Source organism: Hippopotamus amphibius, chromosome 1 (genome assembly GCF_030028045.1).
Source record: "Hippopotamus amphibius kiboko isolate mHipAmp2 chromosome 1, mHipAmp2.hap2, whole genome shotgun sequence".
Taxonomy (NCBI): domain Eukaryota; kingdom Metazoa; phylum Chordata; class Mammalia; order Artiodactyla; family Hippopotamidae; genus Hippopotamus; species Hippopotamus amphibius.
This window is the reverse complement of record NC_080186.1, coordinates 228,516,082-228,536,657: the sequence shown is the minus strand read 5'-3', so window position 1 is coordinate 228,536,657 and position 20,576 is coordinate 228,516,082. Positions and strand designations below refer to the sequence as shown.

The 20,576-nt window shown below is 37.7% G+C and overlaps 1 long non-coding RNA gene and 1 other non-coding gene across 2 annotated transcripts; one reads left to right on the top strand and one right to left on the bottom strand.

Annotated features, from left to right (window-relative positions):
- The first annotated feature begins 47 nt into the window (after positions 1-47).
- LOC130857387 (uncharacterized) lies at positions 48-17,572 on the top strand. Its single transcript, XR_009054815.1, has 3 exons — positions 48-112; positions 10,411-10,507; positions 17,479-17,572. It is a non-coding gene; the product is annotated as an uncharacterized LOC130857387 (long non-coding RNA).
- Positions 17,396-17,498, bottom strand: LOC130842685 (U6 spliceosomal RNA). The gene has a single exon (XR_009050512.1). It is a non-coding gene; the product is annotated as a U6 spliceosomal RNA (small nuclear RNA).
- Positions 17,573-20,576: the final 3,004 nt, after the last annotated feature.

Genomic DNA, 20,576 nt, shown 5'->3' with positions numbered 1-20,576 from the left:
AGGACGAATGTCAGGTGTGTGCGCGCGCTGCGTTATTTTTTACCTTACCTGGCATGATGCTCCTAAGCGCTCTCATGATTTGGAATCCAGGCATCAATAGCTGGAAGGCAAAGTAAGTCCAAAGAGGTTACTTGTGCAGGAGGCAAAAACCAAGAACTAGAATTGTCTTCTAGAAACTGAGGCGTTGCAGTCCTGACCCACGCACCTCACAAAGATGACCTGTGAGTTTGTGCTGTTAGTTATAAGCATGAAATCACAACAAAAGAGTCCAGACGACCCGGGAGGGCAGGTAGGGAGAATGCTCAAGTGGGCCACAAGCATGTTTTCCTCACGTACGGGTGTTGCCTTCTACCACCTAATCCTACTGCATCAAGAGATTTTATTTTATTTTATAAATTTATTTATTTATTGGCTGTGTTGGGTCTTGGTTGCTGCACATGGGCTGTCTCTAGTTGCAGTGAGCAGGGGCTGCTCTCCATTGTGGTGCCCGAGCTCCTCATTGCCGTGGCTTCTCTTGTTGCGGAGCTCAGGCTCTAGGCACACGGGCTTCAGTAGTTGCAGCACGTGGGCTCAATAGCTGTGGCTTACGGGCTCTAGAGCGCAGGCTCAATAGTTGTGGCACACGGGCTTACTTGCTCTGTGGCATGGGGGATCTTCCTGGAGCAGGGATCAAACCCGTGTCCCCTGCATTGGCAGGTGGATTCTTAACCACTGCACAACCTAGGAAGCCCAACAAGAGATTTTAAATGTTTTATACAAACATCTGAGAACCCCCATAGTAGCCATTCATTAAAAAAAAAAAAAGCAGAAAAATGAAAGCTCAAATTTAAGAGAATCCCAGCTTCAATGAAACTAAAGAGTTTTCCTTCCTTTTAGATAAACTTTGCTTTCATAATAAAACCATGTCATTTAGTAGACTTAGCTACTAGGAACTAGAGACAATTGCTTAACAGTATTTGCCTTTGCGTTTTTGTCACTATCTACCTATCTATATATAATTATGAAATTTCAAGTATGCAGGAGGTCAACTGGATTTATGCTTTTCACAAATATATATTCAGTGCTTTTATGTTCCAGGCTCTGAAGATTCAACACATAACAAAATAGACACACACACAAACACACAAATCCTCTGTTCTTGTGCAGTGTACCTTCATGTACCTTCATTCTAGTTGGGGATGACAGACCACAGAGGAATAAGCGAGTAAAATATAAGTATTCATGTTGTGATAAGTGCTGTGAAGAAAAATAAAGAAGGGAAGGGGTTAGGGGCTTTTGGAGGTGGGAAGTTGGGGAGTTTCAATGTTAAAGTAGATAGGGAAGTCCTCAGTCAAAGGAGGCATTTGAGCCTAAATTGCAAAGAGATGAGGTGGCAAGCCTGTATGTCTATCTAGGTGACAGCATTGCAGTCAGCAGGAACTGTAAGGCTAAAGTCCAAGGGCGTGAGCGTGCCCCAGATAATCACATTCACAGAATAACAAGGAGGCCGGAGTGGTTGAACTGGAGGGAGTGAAGACAGTAAGTAAGTGAGACCAAAGAGTCAAGGGAAGCATTTTGAGTAGATAAGTGACATCATCTAACTGAAACTTTTAAAAGGAATACCATGGTAACTTTTTTGAGAGTAGGATGGGTGTGGGATGGGATGGGTAGAAGCAAGTAGCTGATTAGGAGGCTCTTACAACATCCAGATGATAGATAAAAGTGGCTTGGACCAGGTTGACTGGTAGTGGTGAAAGAGGGTCAAAATTTAAAAATATATTCTAGGGAATCTCATGGCAGTCCAATGGTTAGGACTCCATGCTTTCACTGCCAAGGGCCCGGGTTTGATCCCTGGTTGGGGAACTAAGATCCCACAAGCCGTGTGGCACGGCCAAAACCAAAATCAACAACAAAACAAAATATTCTGAAGGCAATATCAACAAGATTTCCCAAGGATCTGACATGGGGTGTGAACTGGGGGAGAAAAGGGTCAAGAATGACTCCAGGGTGTTTTCCTCTATCAGCTGGAAGGAGAGAGCTTCCATTTACTAAGAGAAGACACTTGGGAGGCGGGTCATCAGAAATTGTTTGTGGGACTGATTTAAATTAAGATGCCTATTAGATATCCAAGTGGGAATGTCAAGTAGGAAGCTGGTTATACAAGTCTGGAGTTCAAGTGAGAGGCCTGGACTGGCAATATGAATTTGGGAGAAGTCAGCTTCCACGTGATATTTAATGGTCTGAGAATGGCTAACAGCACCATGAATGAGACTAGAGAAGAGGTTTCAGAATTTCATCCTTGGGCACCCTACTATTAAGCCGCCAGGGAATGAGGAAGAACAGTCCTGAGTTTGGAGAGTATGGTTTCCTGGAGGGCAAGTGTGTTAGCTACTGCCACAAAAGTTCTGTATAACAGATCACTGCAGTGGCTTATAGCAATATACCGGTTCTCATGCCCACGAGTTAGCAGGTTTATTGATTGCATTTCAGCAGATCTAGGCTGTGCTCAGCTGTGTGGCTCTGCTGTAGGTTGCAGATTTAGCTTAAGTCTGTTCCATTGTGTTAATTCTGGAGCCCAGATTGAAGGGTCATCCGCCACCTGTAGAAGATCTTCCAGTGGTCGATAACGGAGGTACAAGAGCCAATCCAAAATCCACATGCATTTTGGGCCTCTGCTCACGTCATCGGAGCACATTTAAGGTCTCTGCTCGCATCGAGTTGGCTAATATTCCATTGCCTAGAGTAGGTCATAGAGCCAAGTTCAGCATCAGAAGGGAGTGGGAAGCATATGTGACCCACAGTGGAGGGGTGCGGAGGATGAGTATTGGCTGAACAATAATCCAAACCTTTATGATAGCAAGGGAAGGAAGTGTTTCGAGGTGAGGGAAGTGATCACCCAATAAGCTGGGAACCAAAACTGGCCCTTGATTTAGCACGGTGGAAGTCTTTGATTGACCATGACCAGAACAGGTTTGGAGAAAGAGAAGGAATGAAAATCCAAATGGGGTGAGTTTCAAGAGTAAGTGGGAAGAGAGAAATTGGAGAAAACAAGTTTAGACAATTCTATCAAGGATTTCTGTGATAAAAAGAAGAAATGAGGTAATGGCAGGAAGGACAATTGAGTCTAAGGAGGTTTTTTTGTTTTTTAAAGATAGATGACATTTAAAATATGTTTGTATGCTTTGGAAAATTTTAGAAGACAAGGAAAAACTGGTAATGCTGCAAAGAGAGGACAGCCGTTGTAGTAACGCCCTTGAGTATGTGAGAGGGGTAGGATTTGGTGCACAGGATGGGAATTTGGCCTTAGACCTGAACATGCACATTCACCGATAGGCAACAGAGGGAAGGCAGAGTTATGGGCACAGATTGGGGGAGGTAGGAGTTTATGTTAACAGATTGTTTTAGGTCAGATTTCCCAGAAGCAGACCTAAGGCAGAAAGTTGTGTGCAAGTGATTTATTGAGACAGTAAGGGATCCAAAGGGACCTGGGTGAAACAATGATATTGTCCACTCTGCAAATGTTAATACTTTCCAAATTTAGCTTATTTCTTTAAAGAAGTAAAATGTTACAGTTAAAGCTCCACCCTCCCCTAATTCTTTTCTTTCTCCCAAAGTTATCCTGAGGTAGCTATGTATCATTTACATGCATGCGTTTATACTTTCATTAGTGTATTTATCGCAATATATACTGTAATTTTGTATGTTAAATTTTATGTAAATGGTATCATATTGTATGTATTCTTCTACAACTTTGTTCTTTAGTCATGTTGATTCATGTAGATCTTATTCATTCGTTTAATTACTATATTCTATTGTATGACTAAACCGTTTATTCATTTGCCTGCTAATGAACAAAATTGGGTTAGTTCTAATTTTTCCCTTCTGGAGACAATGTGTCAATACAAGTAAGTATTTTCTTGTACACATGGAGAAAATTTTCTGGGGTTTATACTTAGAAATGGAATTGCTGGTCATAGAATAGATTGTGCTCTTCTGTGGACATTTGCTGTTTTTCGGCGACCCTGTATCTGCACCCTCTGTCTATATTTGAGGAAGGTCCTATTATGACTTCATAGAGACAGCGCTCACCTCCCGTTATAGAAGCTGAAGATGCGTGATACTCACTTTGCCACCCCCTTGGGCAGCTAGAGCTCACAGTTATGATGGAGGCTGGGCCAAGGGGATATCCCCCCACTCCCTGACACCCCTCCTCCCAGGATTCTGAAGTTGAGCTGGTGACCCAAGAAGTTGTGTTTGCTAGTGGCCTAGGTGACCCCCCAGACTGATTCACTGGCATAAGTTTAGCTCTCGTTTGTCAGCAAAGCTTGCCTTTGCTCCTACCTTTCCCAAGCCTATTACCCAGCCTTTGTGGAGATTCTGTAAGCCCTCAATATTTTTCAATAAACACCTTTTCTGTAAACACCTTTTCTGTTTAGTCACTTTGTTTCTATTTCCTGCAACTGAGGACCCTGACTGACAGACTTTCCTAAGTGGTGCCAGTTTACACTCCCACCAATTTACACTCCTACCACATTGTATTAATAGTTCCCGTTTCCCTAAATCCTTGCCAACGTTTGATGTTTTCAGACCTTATATTTTTCCCAGTCAGATGGGTGTGAAATTGTTTCTCACCGTTTTCTGTTTTTGTTTTTTGATGTGGACCATTTTTAAAGTCTTTATTGAATTTGTTACCATATTGCTTCTGTTTTGGTTTTGGTTTTTTGAGCCTGAGGCATGTGGGATCTTAGCTCCCCAACCAGGGATCGAACCTGCACCCCCTGCATTGGAAGGCAAAGTCTTAACCACTGGTCTACCAGGGAAGTCCCCTCACTGTTGTTTTAATACACATTTTCAGGATTCCTAGTGATACTGAACATCTTTTTATATTTTTTTAGTCATTGAGATATCTTCTTTGAATTGCTTTTTCATATCACTTGCTTATAAAAATAAGCATTGGTTTAGTCATACATTCTTATTTTATATTTTTCTTGTTGATTTGCCTGTTATATGTTTTATAATATCTTTTCTCAGTATAGGACTTTTAATTTTATGAGGATTTTTGTTATTCTTAAATTTAAAAAATTTGAATATAGTTAAATTTATCAATATTTGTCCTATGCTTTGTGCTTTTTGCCTCTCAAATGAGAAATATTTTCTTTTTCTGAGGTTATAAATATACTCACTTTTGTTTTCTAAAATCTATGTGTTTTTTTTCTTATTAAATTTAGATCTTTAATCCACGTGGATTTGTTTTTAAATTGTTATTTTTGGGGACTTCCTAGGTGGTGCAGTGGTTAAGATTCCGCCTGCCAATGCAGGGGACACAGGTTCGATCCCTGCTCCAGGAAGATCCCACATGCTGTGGAGCAACTAAGCTTGTTGTGCTACAACTGTTGAGCCTGTGCTCTAGAGCCTGTGAGCCACAGCTATTGAGCCTGTGTGCCGCAGCTTCTGTAGCCCACGTGCTTAGAGCACATGCTCCACAGCAAGAGAAACCACAGAGAAGAGTAGCCCCCACACCCTACAACCAGAGAAAGCCCAAATGCAGCAACAAAGACCCAATGCAGCCAATAAATAAATTTATTTTTTTAAAAATTGTTATGTTTGAACAGGTAATACAGTCATATGCCTCACATATCAAAAAGTCACGCAGTGAAAAATCTCCCTCTATCTCATTTCTCATCCATGCTTTTCTGATGTGCTTTGAAAGATTAAAAATAATTTTTTAAACACAGCATATTCTTCCCATTTCTGTCTTTTTTTATACAAATAGTAAATACTATATACATTTCTTGCACTTTTTTTCACTAAACAATATATATTGAGATACTTCCATAAAAACCTTATTTATTCCTCTCTTACATCTATGTTGTATGACGCTACCATGATTTATTTAACAAGTTTCCTATTGATAAATATGTAGGTTGTTTGTAGTCTTGTGATGTTAATGTTTATAGCTAACTCATGTATAGTATGTGCCAGGTACTGTTGTAAGTACAGTTTAGATAGATTAACTCATTTAATCCTCACATCGTCCCAAAGAATGGATGCTATTCTTACCTCCATTTTACGGATGAAGGAACCGAGGCACAGGAAGATTTAGTAACTTACCCAAGAACATACTGCTGGTAAGTGGTAGAGCTCGAATTTAAAGCCATGCTCTAGCCCTCGTGCTCATCACCACACACAGTGCTACCGTGAATACCCTTGATGCACTACTGTAAATTCCTAGGAGTGGACCTTCTGGTTCAGAGAGAAGTACATGTGTAGTTGTGCTAGGTGCTACCTCTATACAGGCTTGCACTAATGTACACTCCTGACAGCATGTATAAGAGTATTTTTTTTTATATTTATATTTCATTTCTGTAGACTGTTTCTACTCTCTAGTTTTCTAACAGGTTGTGGCCTTTTTCTTCCCCCCTTATCAATTTCCAGGAGGTCTTTCATAGATATGTAGGAAGATTAGCGCTTTGCGGTGATGTGAGTTGTAGGTATCTTCGCCGCCCCCTCCCCCCATTTGTTAAGATCTCACACACATGTATTTTTGCATAAGCTCTCTGTTCTGTTCCACCTTCTATTTCCCTTGCCTTGGATTTCCTTCTTTAGTATTCAGTGTAAATTTTAAGAACAGCTTTTTTTTTTTAATGAAAAGCTACGTTAGGATTTTTATTTGAATTGCCTTAAAGTTTAAAGATTTATTTAGAGAGAATTGCCGTCTTTAGAATATTGAAGTGACCCATCCATGAACATATTATTTCTCCATTTATGTAAATCTTCCCTGTCTTTTAATAAAGTTTTGATTTTTCACATATTTTATTAGATTTATTCCTAGGAGCCTTATAATTATTGTGCCTATTATAAATAGTATATGTGTTTGCTTTTTTTAAATTATTTTTTTGGGGGTACACCAAGTTCAATCATCTGTTTTTATACACATATCCCCGTATTCCCTCCCCACCTCGACTCCCCCCCACCCTCCCTCGACTCCCCCTCACCCTCCCTCGAGTCCCCCCCACCCTCCCCATCCCAATCCTCTAAGGCATCTTCCATCCTCGAGTTGGACTCCCTTTGTTATACAACAACTTCCCTCTGACTATCTATTTTACAGTTGGTAGTATATATATGTCTGTGCTACTCTCTCGCTTCATCTCAGCTTCCCCTTCACCCCCCCGCCCCCCAAACCTCGAGTTCTCCAGTCCATTCTCTGCATCTGCGTCCTTGTTCTTGTCACTGAGTTCATCAGTACCATTTTTAGATTCCGTATATGTGAGTTAGCATACAATATTTGTCTTTCTCTTTCTGGCTTACTTCACTCTGTACGACAGTCTCTAGGTCTATCCACCTCATTACATATAGCTCCATCTCATCCCTTTTTATAGCTGAGTAATATTCCATTGTATATATATGCCACATCTTCTTTATCCATTCATTTGTTGATGAGCATTTAGGTTGCTTCCATGTCCTGGCTATTGTAAAGAGTGCTGCAATAAACATTATGGTACAAGTTTCTTTTGGGATTATGGTTTTCTTTGGGTATATGCCCAGGAGTGGGATTACTGGATCATATGGTAGTTCTAATTTTAGTTTTTTAAGGAACCTCCAAATTGTTTTCCATAGTGGTTGTACCAACTTACATTCCCACCAACAGTGCAGGAGAGTTCCCTTTTCTCCACACCCTCTCCAACATTTGTTGTTTCCAGATTTTGTGATGATGGCCATTCTGATTGGTGTGAGGTGATCCCTCATTGTGGCTTTGACTTGCATTTCTCTGATGATTAGTGATGTTGAGCATCTTTTCATGTGTTTGTTGGCCATCTGCATGTCTTCTTTGGAGAAATGTCTCTTTAGGTCTTCTGCCCATTTGTGGATTGGGTTATTTGCTTTTTTGGTATTAACCTGCATGAGCTGCTTGTGTATTTTGGAGGTTAATCCTTTGTCCGTTGTTTCATAGGCAAGTATTTTTTCCCATTCTGAGGGTTGCCTTCTTGTCTTGTTCATGGTTTCTTTCGCTGTGCAAAAGCTTTTACATTTCATGAGGTCCCATTTGTTTATTTTTGATTTTATTTCCATGATTCTAGGAGGTGGGTCCAAAAGGATCTTGCTTTGATGGATGTCATAGAGTGTTCTGCCTATGGTTTTCTCTAGGAGTTTTCTAGTGTCTGGCCTTACATGTAGGTCTTTAATCCATTTGGAGTTTATTTTTGTGTATGGTGTTAGGAAGTGTTCTAATTTCATTGTTTTACATCTTGCTGTCCAATTTTCCCAGCACCATTTATTGAAGAGGCTGTCTTTTTTCCATTGTATATTCGTGCCTCCTTTGTCAAAGATAAGGTGCCCATATGTGTTTGGGCTTACTTCTGAGTTCTTGATTCTATTCCATTGATCTTCCTTTCTAGTATATGTGTTTTTAAGTTACATTTTCTAATTGTAAATATAGGGATGTTATTACTTTTTTTGTAATGATTGTGTATCCTTCATCTTTATTAAACTCTTCTTGCAGTAATTTGCAGAATTTCTTTGATTTTTTTAAATTGAGACAATAACATCTCCTGTGAATAATTACAACTTTATTTCTTTTCAGTATTTTTCACTCTTTGAGTGAAGATTGAATCCTTACCTGCAACTTCTTACTCAGTCTGTTATGGATTTAACTTTTACCAGTAACTTGCAAACTTTACTGAGAGGCAGAATTGTTGGGATACTGTTCAAATGCAGATTCCTGGAAATATGGCTCCAGAGATGCTGATTTAGTAGGTCTAGATAGTGGGATAAATAATCTGCATTTTAACATATACTCTATATAATTCTGATATAGTTGTCCAGAGAGCTGCAGTTTGGGAAACTTCTTACATATAACCTATCTCTTCATATATATATTTTATATTTTATGCACATGTATTTTATACACATATATTTTATTTTATTTTGTTTTTTTGGCTACAATGCTGGGTCGTTGTTGCAGTGCACAGACTTCTCCAGTTGTGGCCTGCGGGCTCCAGAGAACACAAGCTCAGTAGTTGTGGCACACAGGCTTAGTTGCCCCACTGCAAGTGGGATCTTAGTTTCCTGACCAGGGATTGAACCTGTGTCCCCTGCACTGGAAGGCGAGTTCTTAACCACTGGACCACCAGGGAAGTCCCGCTTCTGGTAATTATTATTGCCTCCCAATGAAATGATAAACCCTTGATGGCAGAGATTTTATTTAATCTCTCTTTGTATCCTTTGTACCTAGAATAGTAGCCTACAAACAGTAGATGCTAAATAAATGTGCAGATGGTAAAAAGGAATTTTAGGAAAGTTGTTGGAATTACTTTTTGTGAAGTTGCTCTTTAAATGCTTTAAAAATGTTTTCTCAAGGGCATTTTATATACATTTAAAAAATATCTTTGCTATCATCAGAGAAAGAACAATGATTGCAATGTCATAGGTACATTGACTAAGTGACTACCAACCCTTATCCCATGTCTATATCTTGCCAACCTTAATGGCTTCATTTCTTTCTGGCACTGAAAATGCTAACTATGAGTTTCAAACAAATCATTTTCTTTTTGGTATCCTTCTGTTCAGATATCTAAGATGTCTGTAAAATTTATATCCCCAGGACAGGATATAAGTGAGATATGGAATGAGAATATCCCTTAAATTATCATAGCAATCAGTATTATAATTATCTTCCTTATAAACCCCAATCATTTGAAAATGTTAATAAAAATTGTTTTTAACTGTGGATTGTCACTTACTGTGATTATGACATTAACTATGATTAATTTGATTTTAAATGTTATGGAACTGCTTTCTGAATCAACTTATCATCTGAAAGTAAAGTGCAGCAGTTTATTTTGTGTATTCAATTGATATCTTGACATCACAAATTCCTGTGAAGGCCAATCTAAACAATATTTAATTAAAATTCTTATAGATTTCATTTCATGATAAAATGCTTCTCAAATAGATAGGAGAACTATCATAATTTATATTTTATTGAATGAGTAAATAATATACCATCAAGATAAGTTACATTTTAATGAAGTGATTAAAACAAAACAGCAATTAATAAAACAAAAAAATTTGCATTGTAAAGCTATTTAGCAGTCATGATTCTTTTGGAATTTTTAGCATATACTATATTTGTACTATGTTACTTTAAATTTTATGTATTGGTAAGTGTTTAGTGTACCTTGTAAGTTTACAAAACAATTCAGCAGATGGAAGCTCTGTCTTCTTGGAGGAGTTACATTTGTACTAGGTTGGTGTTTCACCAACATGCCTGATATTAATAATCACTGGAAACAAATGTTAAAAATACAGATTTTTTTAGGCACCTCTGATAGTGGTGCAACCCTACCTTGGACAGCTATAAAATAACCAATGGTAAGAATCTTGATCAGTCCCTCCCCCCCCTTTACACATTGCATATCTTTTTTCCCCTAGATATACCTGCTATTGAAGAGATAACCTGTATAATTTGTTATCCATTCAGGATGATTGGGTAATCACTTAATTTTTGTGAAATGCTTATCCATTGGAGGTAAGAGAAGAAACTAAGGACACTTCTATTAATAGGCTATCACATAAGATTTTGTAAAAACATTAGATTTATTCATTACATTTTAAGTCCAAATGATACACTAACAGTTTTAAATTTTGTTGTTGTTGTTGCTTTTTGGGTATTTCCTGAAGACTGCTACTGTAGTAAAATTGTAATAAATAAGCAGAGAGGGGCACCAGGGGTTATGTTTTATCAACAACATGTGTGAACCTTGGTTGCCTACAAGAATATCAAAAGAATCAAACTGTCTTTTTTTTTTTAATTGGAATGGGCATTTTACACTGTTACTGGAATGTTTTTATTTTACAGCTTAAGGTATATCTTCAAAACTGTCTTATGAGTGTAACCTGTAGTCAGTTAATCAACGTTGACTGATCATTTGTTGTAAATGACAGCAGGGGCCAGCTCTGAAAATCAGACTGAATGGAGATGGGCGTATATGTGTTAGTGACTAAATTCCTCAGTGCAGAAAAGATATTGTGTATTGCTTCATATTATCCATATTTCTTTTTCTTTCCCACCGATCATTAAGAGCTGACTGTGCACCCAAATGTAATTTAAAAGCTATATCTTTCAACTCTGCTGTTCTTGGTCTTACATATCCCTTCTAATGCACGTAAAGTACGTTCCCCATCTATTTCTATTTCTAAGTGTTATATAAAGCAATTGTGCAGAGAAAGCACTGTAGGAAATGCGTGTGGAGCAGTTGTGGACTGTATTCCCCAAAGCAGTTTGTTAGTCATTCAGTTTGTTACAACTTCATTCATTTCAGCTTCTTTCTTCTAGACTAGGCTGAGGAAAAATTAGACTTTTTCAGAAAGCTTAAAGAGTTGCGGCAGGTAAGTGAAAACAATGATGTGCACAAATAGCCAGCTCCTTTGAATTTAAAAATCTGCAAAGGAATTAGCTCTTGGTGCATTGAAGAAAGAGGTCTTGGAATGTGTGGTGATTAAGAGCACGGCCGTTCATAACTGGAGCAGAAAAGGGTTAGCTCTTCACTAGGTCAGCTTCCCCTTCCTCTGGGGATCACAGAGGAGCTCTGTTTCCCAGCCTTGATTGCCATTTGGGTGTGGCCATATGATAGAGTTCTGGCCAATGGAATTCAAGCAGAAGGGCTTGCCATGTCCTGATCTGGCTCATCCATACCTACCAAGTAAAATTCTTTCTGCTTTTTCCCCTGCAGCATGAGGAAGTCTTATGCTGAATGTGGTAGAGCCACAAGATGGCGGGATCCTAAATTCTCGTATTACCATTTGGAGGAGAGGGATTTTATATGAGCTCAAACATGTATATTGCATTAAGTCTCAGAAATTCTGTAGTTTGTCTGGTACAACAGTTAGCCTGCCCCAACTGATAGAACAGAACAGTATTGTTGGTCCAAGATTTTACTTCTCAGCCTGCAGAAAGCAGAGAATGAATGGGTACCCCTTCCCTGGCCTCTTTAGTATTTGTTGGATAAGAACCGGCAACTTCTTTGACATTCTACTTTGGACAAGTTTTCCTAACGTCACCTTTGTTATTGCAATCACCTCCTAACTAGCTCTCTGCTTCTGCTGGTGTCCTCCTCTCAGTTTATTATCAAAAGAGAAGCCAGAGTAATCTCATGTCGTTCTTCTTTTTGTTTTTTCTCATGTCATTCTTCTTAATCCCCTCTAAGCTCTCTGTTTCAGAGAGAAAGCTGAAGGCTTTTCAATGACCTACAAGACCATTTCCCATCTGCTGCCTCTCCTAACTTCTCTGTGCGTCTCTCCAAACACTTTCCCTTCCTCTGTTCTAGCCTCGCAGATTTCCTTGCTACTCCTCCGACAGAGCAGGCACCCTCTTGCCCTAGGGCTTCTGTGTTTGTTCCCTCTGCCTGGAATGCTGTTCTCCAAGAAACCTCTGTGGCTTTTTCTCCCACTCTGCTCAGAGAGGCTTTTCTGAGCACACTATTTAAAATGGCAACTCCTTACACTCCCGATCCCCTTTTCTCTATTACTTTTCTCTGTAGCACTTAGTAATTTTTTTTTTCTCATGTGATTTGCTTTATTGCGATATTCACTTTGTTTCTGTGGTCTGGAGCCAAATCCACAGTATTTCCCAGATACGCACTTAGTGCTTTCTAACCTGTTATACACATTTTCTTTTTAACGTTGTTCACTGTCTGTTCCTCTCCGCACCCCTATTAAAATGAAAGCTCCATGAGAAAGGATTTTTGACTTTTTGTTAAATTGCCAGCCTAGAGTAGTACTTGGCAAGTAATAAATAATAAATACGTTTTTGTTGAATGACTAAATGCTCTTTATATAGATAAGCGTCGTGTGCCAGAGGAGAACTAAATGGAAACTCCTAATTCACACTGGGCTCTGGCAGGGAGAATTCTTCTGGAGAAACTCACTCTTCTTCTAGGGCTAGCAGCTGATGCAGTTGCTGAGAGGATGAGCCAGTGGTCACTTTTTAGTCCTCCTCTTAGCTCACCTATTTACAGACACCATTTGACATAGCTGTGACTGACTTCTCGAAGTGCTGTCTTTACTTGCCTTCTGGGGTACCACATGTGCCTGGCTGTTCTCTTACTTTCCTGGCCATCCCTTCTCAGGTTCTTCAGCAGGTTCCCCCCATCTCCTCCCTATAAATGTTGGAGTGCCCAGGGTTCAGTCCTGGTCCTCTTCTCATGTTTCTACAGTAATTCCTCAGGGTATCTGAATTACTCTCAAGGCTTTAAATGTCATTTGTATACTCATGACTACCAAACACATATTTCTAAACAGTATCTTTTTCCTGAACTCCAGATGTGTGTATCAAGTGCCGACTGGGCCTCTCCTCTTGGATGTCTAATGAGTATCTCAAAGTTAAAGGTCCACAACAGAGCCTCTGATACTTCTGCCTTGCCTTGTGTTCCCCATCTCCTTGAACGGCAGCTCTGTTCTTTCGGTTGCTCATGCCAGAGCCTTGGTGTTATCTTTGATTCTCCTCTTCGTCTCTGCCAATTCTACCTTCACAGCATAACCAAAACCACTTCTCACCATCCCCACTGCCAGCACCCTGGGACTGCTTGGGTTTTACTAGCCTCTTAACTGGTGTCTGTGTTTCTGCTCGTTGCCCCTCTTCAGCCAGTCCCCACACTGACACCAGCATGATCCTATTAAAACCTAAGTCAAATCCCATCTCTCTTCTGCTCAAAACCTTCCAGTGGCTTCTGATATCCTCTCAGGGACCTGCAAGTCCATTCCTAGCTGACGTCATCTGCACCCACTATCCCCCTAGTGACTTGTCTCCATTTACCTGTCTTGCTGATCCTTGGCTATTCCATGCATGCTCTTGCTTCAGAGCCTTTGCACTTGATATTCTTTATTTGGACCGTTCTTTCCCCAGATGTCTGCTTAGTAGCCCCCTCACTTGCCTCGGTCATTACTCAAAATTCATCGTTTTCAGTGAGGATTTTCTTGGCTGCCCTATTGAAAAGTTTAATGCTGATTCCTCCTCCTACTTCTCATCCCCTTTCTCTGTCTTTTCTTCTCCTTTGTACTTTTCAATAATGTATCTTATTTTCATATTTACTTTATTTATTGTCTTTTTCCTCCAATTTAGTATAAAGACCATAACTCTCATCTATTAAAAGATTCCCTCTCCTCCCATTTCCATTTCTTTAGTGACAGTTTTAAAGTCATGCTAATAGCATCGACTTGAAATGGAAATGTTTGCGCATAGCAAAGGATTTGGTCTGTTTTGTTCACTGGCACGTAGTTGGTGCTCAACTCATTATAAATGAATGGATCAAGAATTCATTAGAGCTGGTAAAACTGTTTGCTTAGTGAGTAAGTGTTCTATAACCCAAGGAAGAGTTAAAATTTTAAAAGATGCTAAAGGGAGTCAATCTCATAGTATTGATACTTTCATGATAATTGTAGGAATAATTTAGTAATTATTGATGAAATTATAGATAATGTTATAAACATTAAATATCTATAATTATTATAGATAATTGTTATTAATTATAGATAACATGAGTATTTAGGATTTAAAATAAAATTTTGATATTTGACAGATTAGGTTAATGATTCCATTTTGATCAAGTTCCATAATTGAATTCAGCCTCATGATTTAAAGATTAGAGATGTAAACCTTTAAAATTTTTATAATCAGTATTAAAGGCTTGAGATAAAAAGTTAAGTTTTATTGCATTTGTAAGTTTAATTTATTGGATTTATAAGATTAATGGAAGATTTGCATGTTCATTTGTCTGGTAAGGTATTTGAAGTGCTTAAAAATATCAATTATTGAAATTATCAATGCAGTTTAAGGGAATTTGAATAGGTTTGTGAATAGGATTTATGGTTTAAGAGATGCTGAGTTCTACAGTGAGACACTCACACCTACCAACATAGCTTTAATAAAAAAAGACAGACAATAACAAATGTGGCAAGAATGTAGAAAAATTGAAATTGAAACTTTCGTACATTGCTTGTAGGAATGTAAAATGGTGTAGGCACTCTGTAAAACAGTTCAACAGTTCTTCAAAAAGTAAGATTCAGTGCACCTGAAACTAATACAATATTGTAAACCAACTATACGTCAATAAAAAAAAAAGTAAAATGCAGAGTTGACATATGATCCAGCAATTCAACTCCTGTATGTATACCCAAGAGGACTGAAAACATATATCCACACAAAAACTTGTATACAATACTCATAGCAACATTACCCATGACAGCCAAAAAGCAGAAACAATCCAAATGACCATCAACTAATGAGCTGATAGATATAATGTGGTATATCCAGACAATGGAATATTACTTGGCAGTAAATAAAGCATGAAGTGCTGATGCATGCTACAATGTGGATGAATCTTGAACACATTATACTAATTAAAAGAAGCCTGTTACAAAAGACCACATGTAGGTGAATCCATTTGTATGAAATGTCCAGAATAAGAACATCTGTAGAGACGGAATCTCTACAGGTTGCTGAGGGCTAGGGATTTTAGGGGGATATGGGGATTGACTGCTAAGGGGTATGGGATTTCCTTTTGGGGTGTTGAAAATGTTCTGGAATTAGACAATAGTGTTGATTGCACAACTTTGCTAATACACTAAAACCACTGAATCATATATTTTTAAAGGTGATTTTTTTTAATGGTGTGTGAGTTACATCAATAAAAAAAGAGAGAAATTGAGTTCTTTAATGTCAGTTGATTGATATGTTACGCTTACATAAAATTTATTAGATTTACAAGTAGAATAACAAGATTTATAAGAGGAATTTGTTGCATTAAATAAAACAAGGTTTTAAATTTGCAACTTTAATAACTTTATTATTAACCTTAAGGCCAGTCTTAAGAATGCAAAAATGTCTTAAAAATGTAAATTTGAAAGGAAGCTTGTTTTGAGTAAATCATTCATTTGAGACAGTTCTAAGGAGAGAGGTTAGGAGGAAAGAGGGAGGAGAGTATATGTAAATACAAAACAGTACAACAGGCTCTAGGTCAGGTGTTTCTTATATTAAATATTAAAAACACAAGCTTTTAAAAAATGTCAATCAAGATGGATATTAAGAAGTACATGCCTTAAAACTCTTTCCTATATTAAACAAAACCTTCTGTACTTTCCTTTGGTTTTTAGTTTGCCTTTTAGAGCCATGTATAAATCTGAACTTTGCACTATAGGACTGTTCTTCAGATATTAAATAATAGTTGTCATGTCTACAGCAGACTTTCCTTTCTCAGGGTTAAATGGTTCTTGATCCCTTTGGCCATTTTCATATGATTTCATGTCTTCTGGTCATCTTAATTGCAAATGTGAGTATTGCAAGGAATTAGAAACTAGACACAATACTTTATATGTGATATGATTTTCCCTTGTTTATGAATGTTATATGTCTATTAAAGTAAATTAAGAGAATACTGGCTTGGTATATTAGGGTTTTAGTTAACTACCAGATTTTGCTTCATAGTTGTGAAGTTTACCTCCTCTTACAATTGGTATTTTGGACTTGTGTCAGGAATGCATTCTGCTTCAAGTAACAGAAAGCCTAAAGAGAGGCTTAAATAATTAGGGGTTTATTTTTCACACAGTAAGAAGACCAGAGGTACATATTGCTGGTATATTGTTAGTCCAGTGGCCTAACAGTGTCAAGCCCTATTATCATTGCCATTCTCTTGTCCTTTCTTATGTGCTTGTCCCCTATAGCTGCGAGTCAAATATCACCTCTGATACTGAAGGCAGGATGAAGGAAGAGAAAAAAAGGAGGGTGTCATCTGTCTCCGACCACTTCAGAAATGCAAAAGCTTCCCCAGAGAACCCCCTGTAGATTTCTGCTTATGTATTTCAACCAGCAGTGTGTCATCTTGCAATTCTAAATTGCAAGGGATGTAGGGAAAGTGAGTATTTAGCTGGATACATTGATTCCCCAAGCAGAATTTGGGTTTCTCAAGAAGAAGAAAGTGGAAAGATATTGGGTAGACAAAGAACAGTGTCTGCTACAGGTCTTCAGTGCAGTATTTGACATTTTCAATTTCAATTAGTTGAATTTAGCATATCATTTGTTTCAAGCTGTTAAAATAATTTGGATCCTATGTCTGTCATCCATGATATTTGTCATACTTTCTAGCTTAGTGTCATCTTCAAATATCACCACTGCCATTAATATCTCAATGAAGAAAACAGGGCTGAGAATGGAGTCCTCTGGCTCCTGATCTTTTGTCATAAAAATGTGTAGATAAGCTCAGCATTTATGAGGTCCTCAATAAATATATGTTGAATGAATAAAAGTTGTAATGATAACAAATAGCTAAAATTGGTTTTAAGATTGGTTTTGCTGCCAAGCTAGGTTACTTTCCTGAGCAACGTGGACTGTTGGTTTATGTTGAATCACTTCATTTCTTCTTTTTTTTAAACGAAACATTTCACAAAGTTTTGTGTCATCCTTGTGCAGGGGCCATGCTAATCTTCTCCATGTTGTTCCAATTTTAGTGTATGTACTGCTGAAGCAAGCATGGAATCACTTCATTTCTGATAGCCTCATCAAAAGCATGCCACAAATCAGCATGGATATATTCCTTCCCATGTCATTACCTGGTAAGGAGCATGTGAATGGCACCCCAGAGAATACACGTTAATACCTGCAACTTCCCACTACCATGATAAACCTTTTCTTCCCCTTTTTCATAAATGTTGAAACATAAAGACGTAGCACATCTCTTTTTCATGATGTTCTATACTCTTATCTATATAAATGGTCACAAGTAGTGCCCTTAGGTAGGATGTAGACCACTGATTTTTGACTCTCAAGCCATAAAAATTTTTGAATTGCTTGTCAACATCTAAGAATTGTACAATTGCCCATAAAGATATGGATTTTTCACTTCTCTTGAATAATTAGCATTTCTAGTTTCAGTAGGCCCACATTCATACATGGTCTATGTTAGCTGGAGCTGAGTAGTCTTATGACTTGGGCTCTTAGTTGTTCTCCAGTATTCGTCTTCCTTTCTGTCAACAGTAATTGAACTTCCACCTTTTAGCAGAGCACATGGCTGCTTAAAGACCCAGCTTCCTCTTCAGTGAAGTCTGACCAGGAGTTCTGGCCAATAGGATGTTAGTGAAAGTGGTGTGTGAAAGAAAGAAGTGTCCTCAAAGGGAGGATGCCATCTTCCTTGTTTTCCTTTTTCTTGTTGGCTGGAAGGTAGATATAATGGTCAGAACAATCACACTGTATCTCAAGGGCAAAGATGCTGATAGAGGGTGCAAGAGCATTAAGATAGGAAGTGCCTTGTTTCCTAATGATCTTGGAACCAGCATACTGCTGAGGACTGCCTTCTTGGGCTTTTATCAAGAGAAATGCATTTATATTTTATTTAAGCTATGTTATTTTGGGTTTTCAGGCATATCTAATCCTAATTCCTAAAAAGCTGCTGTCTTTGAGCAGGGGTTCTCAGGCTTATCACAGATCTCACCACTATGTAATATTGACCAGGAGTTACCATTTATGATCATATCACACTTTTTCTCACTATTAAAAATGGAAAAATGAAAAACTGACATAGTCATGTTTTTCAAAGGAAGTTGAAGAGCATATGTCATTGTGGAAGTAGAGACTATTTCTACACCAACTATTAATGTTCACTGTATTAAATATACATGACTTCAGAAGCTATTATGAAACTAACCACAGTAAGTTTCTGGGCACAGTAAGGAAATATGCCCAGAAGAGCAGAGACATGTTAATGACAAACTTAGTGAACAACTTAACAGACTGGAAACAAGGATGGGAATTACAACAGTGATAATGGTGTAAAATGTATTACGTAAAAAAAATTTTTTTTGGCATTAAAACCTTTTGCCAGTGATGGGTTTATGAAAAGGCTGATTGCAGCAGAAATTGTGTCCTGAGCAGAAACTAACATTTGCAAATGTAAGTTTAACCTCATATAATATTTCTTATCATGTTGAAGCTGGGGTGAAGGGATTTATAGAATGAAGTAGCATGAAAAGGTTAAATCATTTATAGTTTTTTTCCCCTTCCAGACAATGAGTATACAGATATAAAAGATATAAATACCACCCAAGTAGCTATAGTCATTTGTGGTGTCTGGAAGGCTTTAAGTGTTTGAATTGCTTTTGAACTTTGTGCCAGTAATAGGCTTATCAGGACATTATTTTTGTATGTTGAGTGAAATGGGTAAACAGGGCCGCAGGAAGCACTTCAGCAAGTCAGAGCTGATACTGTATTTGTTCTTCAAAACTTAAGTCCATGCTGGCAGTTTGCCCAAGTCATACGACATATGTTTATTTCATAATTAAATAGGAATCAAATTTGATTTAGAAAAAGAGAACATAAAATGAATATAGCAATGGATACTATGAAATGAATGTACTACCACAGTTTGAGCCACAGAGACATGTCAATGCTTTCTTCACTTGGTGAATTGTATGCAAAGTAGATGTGATGTGAGAATAAAGAGATTTTCTTTGGATATTTATAAGAAACTTGTTTGTGTTATCTAAAGAAAGTGTCAGCTGGACACGTTAGTAAAGATTTATTCAAAGGTTGGGACTTTGGTTGACATACACGCTCTATTTCTCTACAAGTGTGTTCAGAATCAACCACACAAACAAACCATTCCTTTTATTCATCTAATTTCTAACCAAACTGTGTTTGGGAAACTCACTAAACCAGAAAAACATCTGGCCTAGTTTCACATGCAGAAATTATTTTCCAGAAATTTAAGTGATGATTACCCCTTGTGGAACTAAGAACTGAATTCTAAGTTATTTGGTTTTGAAATTTATAAAAATAAACTTAGATCAGTTTGCCTTTTCTCAGCTAATACTGATAATGTGAATAATAAGCTAAAAGATGGAAGTCAGTGTACTACAAAACCAACCATGGACGGAATTCTATAAATAACTCAGATATTTTAAATATGCAAAAACAAAAAACCAAAAAAACCTGAGGAATCTGTTTTGGAAAAACCGTATCTGTGAAAAACTTACATTATTAATTTGAATAAAATTAATATTTCTTACAGGTGAAGAAAAAAGTCACATTTCTCTGGTTCAAGATAAAAAGCAATGAATTATAGAAGAAATGCATAACTAAAATATTTATTAGTATTTGAATTTATATCAGAAAATTTAATCTCTAATATCATAGATTTATATTACATTGCACCTTATAGCTTATAGCAAAGTGCAATAAAAATAAAGCATATGATTATAATTCTCATATTTGATTATTTTTACTTTACCCTTTCACTCATTTACCATGTTCTCCTGGCCTTTGTAACTATTTGAGATTGTGAGCCCTCATCTTGCTTTTCTTGGATTCCTTCTAGGCACAAAGGTAATCAATGACCTGCACAGGTAAAATTTACACAAATATTCGTCATTTTTCCATAATGGGGGTACACAAGAGAAGAAAACCCAGGACTTTTGAGCCAAAGGCAATGGAGAAATTCAATGTAACCATAATATTACCAGGTGGAAATGGGCCAGAGTTGGAGAAGACCACGTAAAGAAATCTGGACTCAAGTTTTCATTAAGATCCCCTAATTTTGTTTAGCTATTGAGAT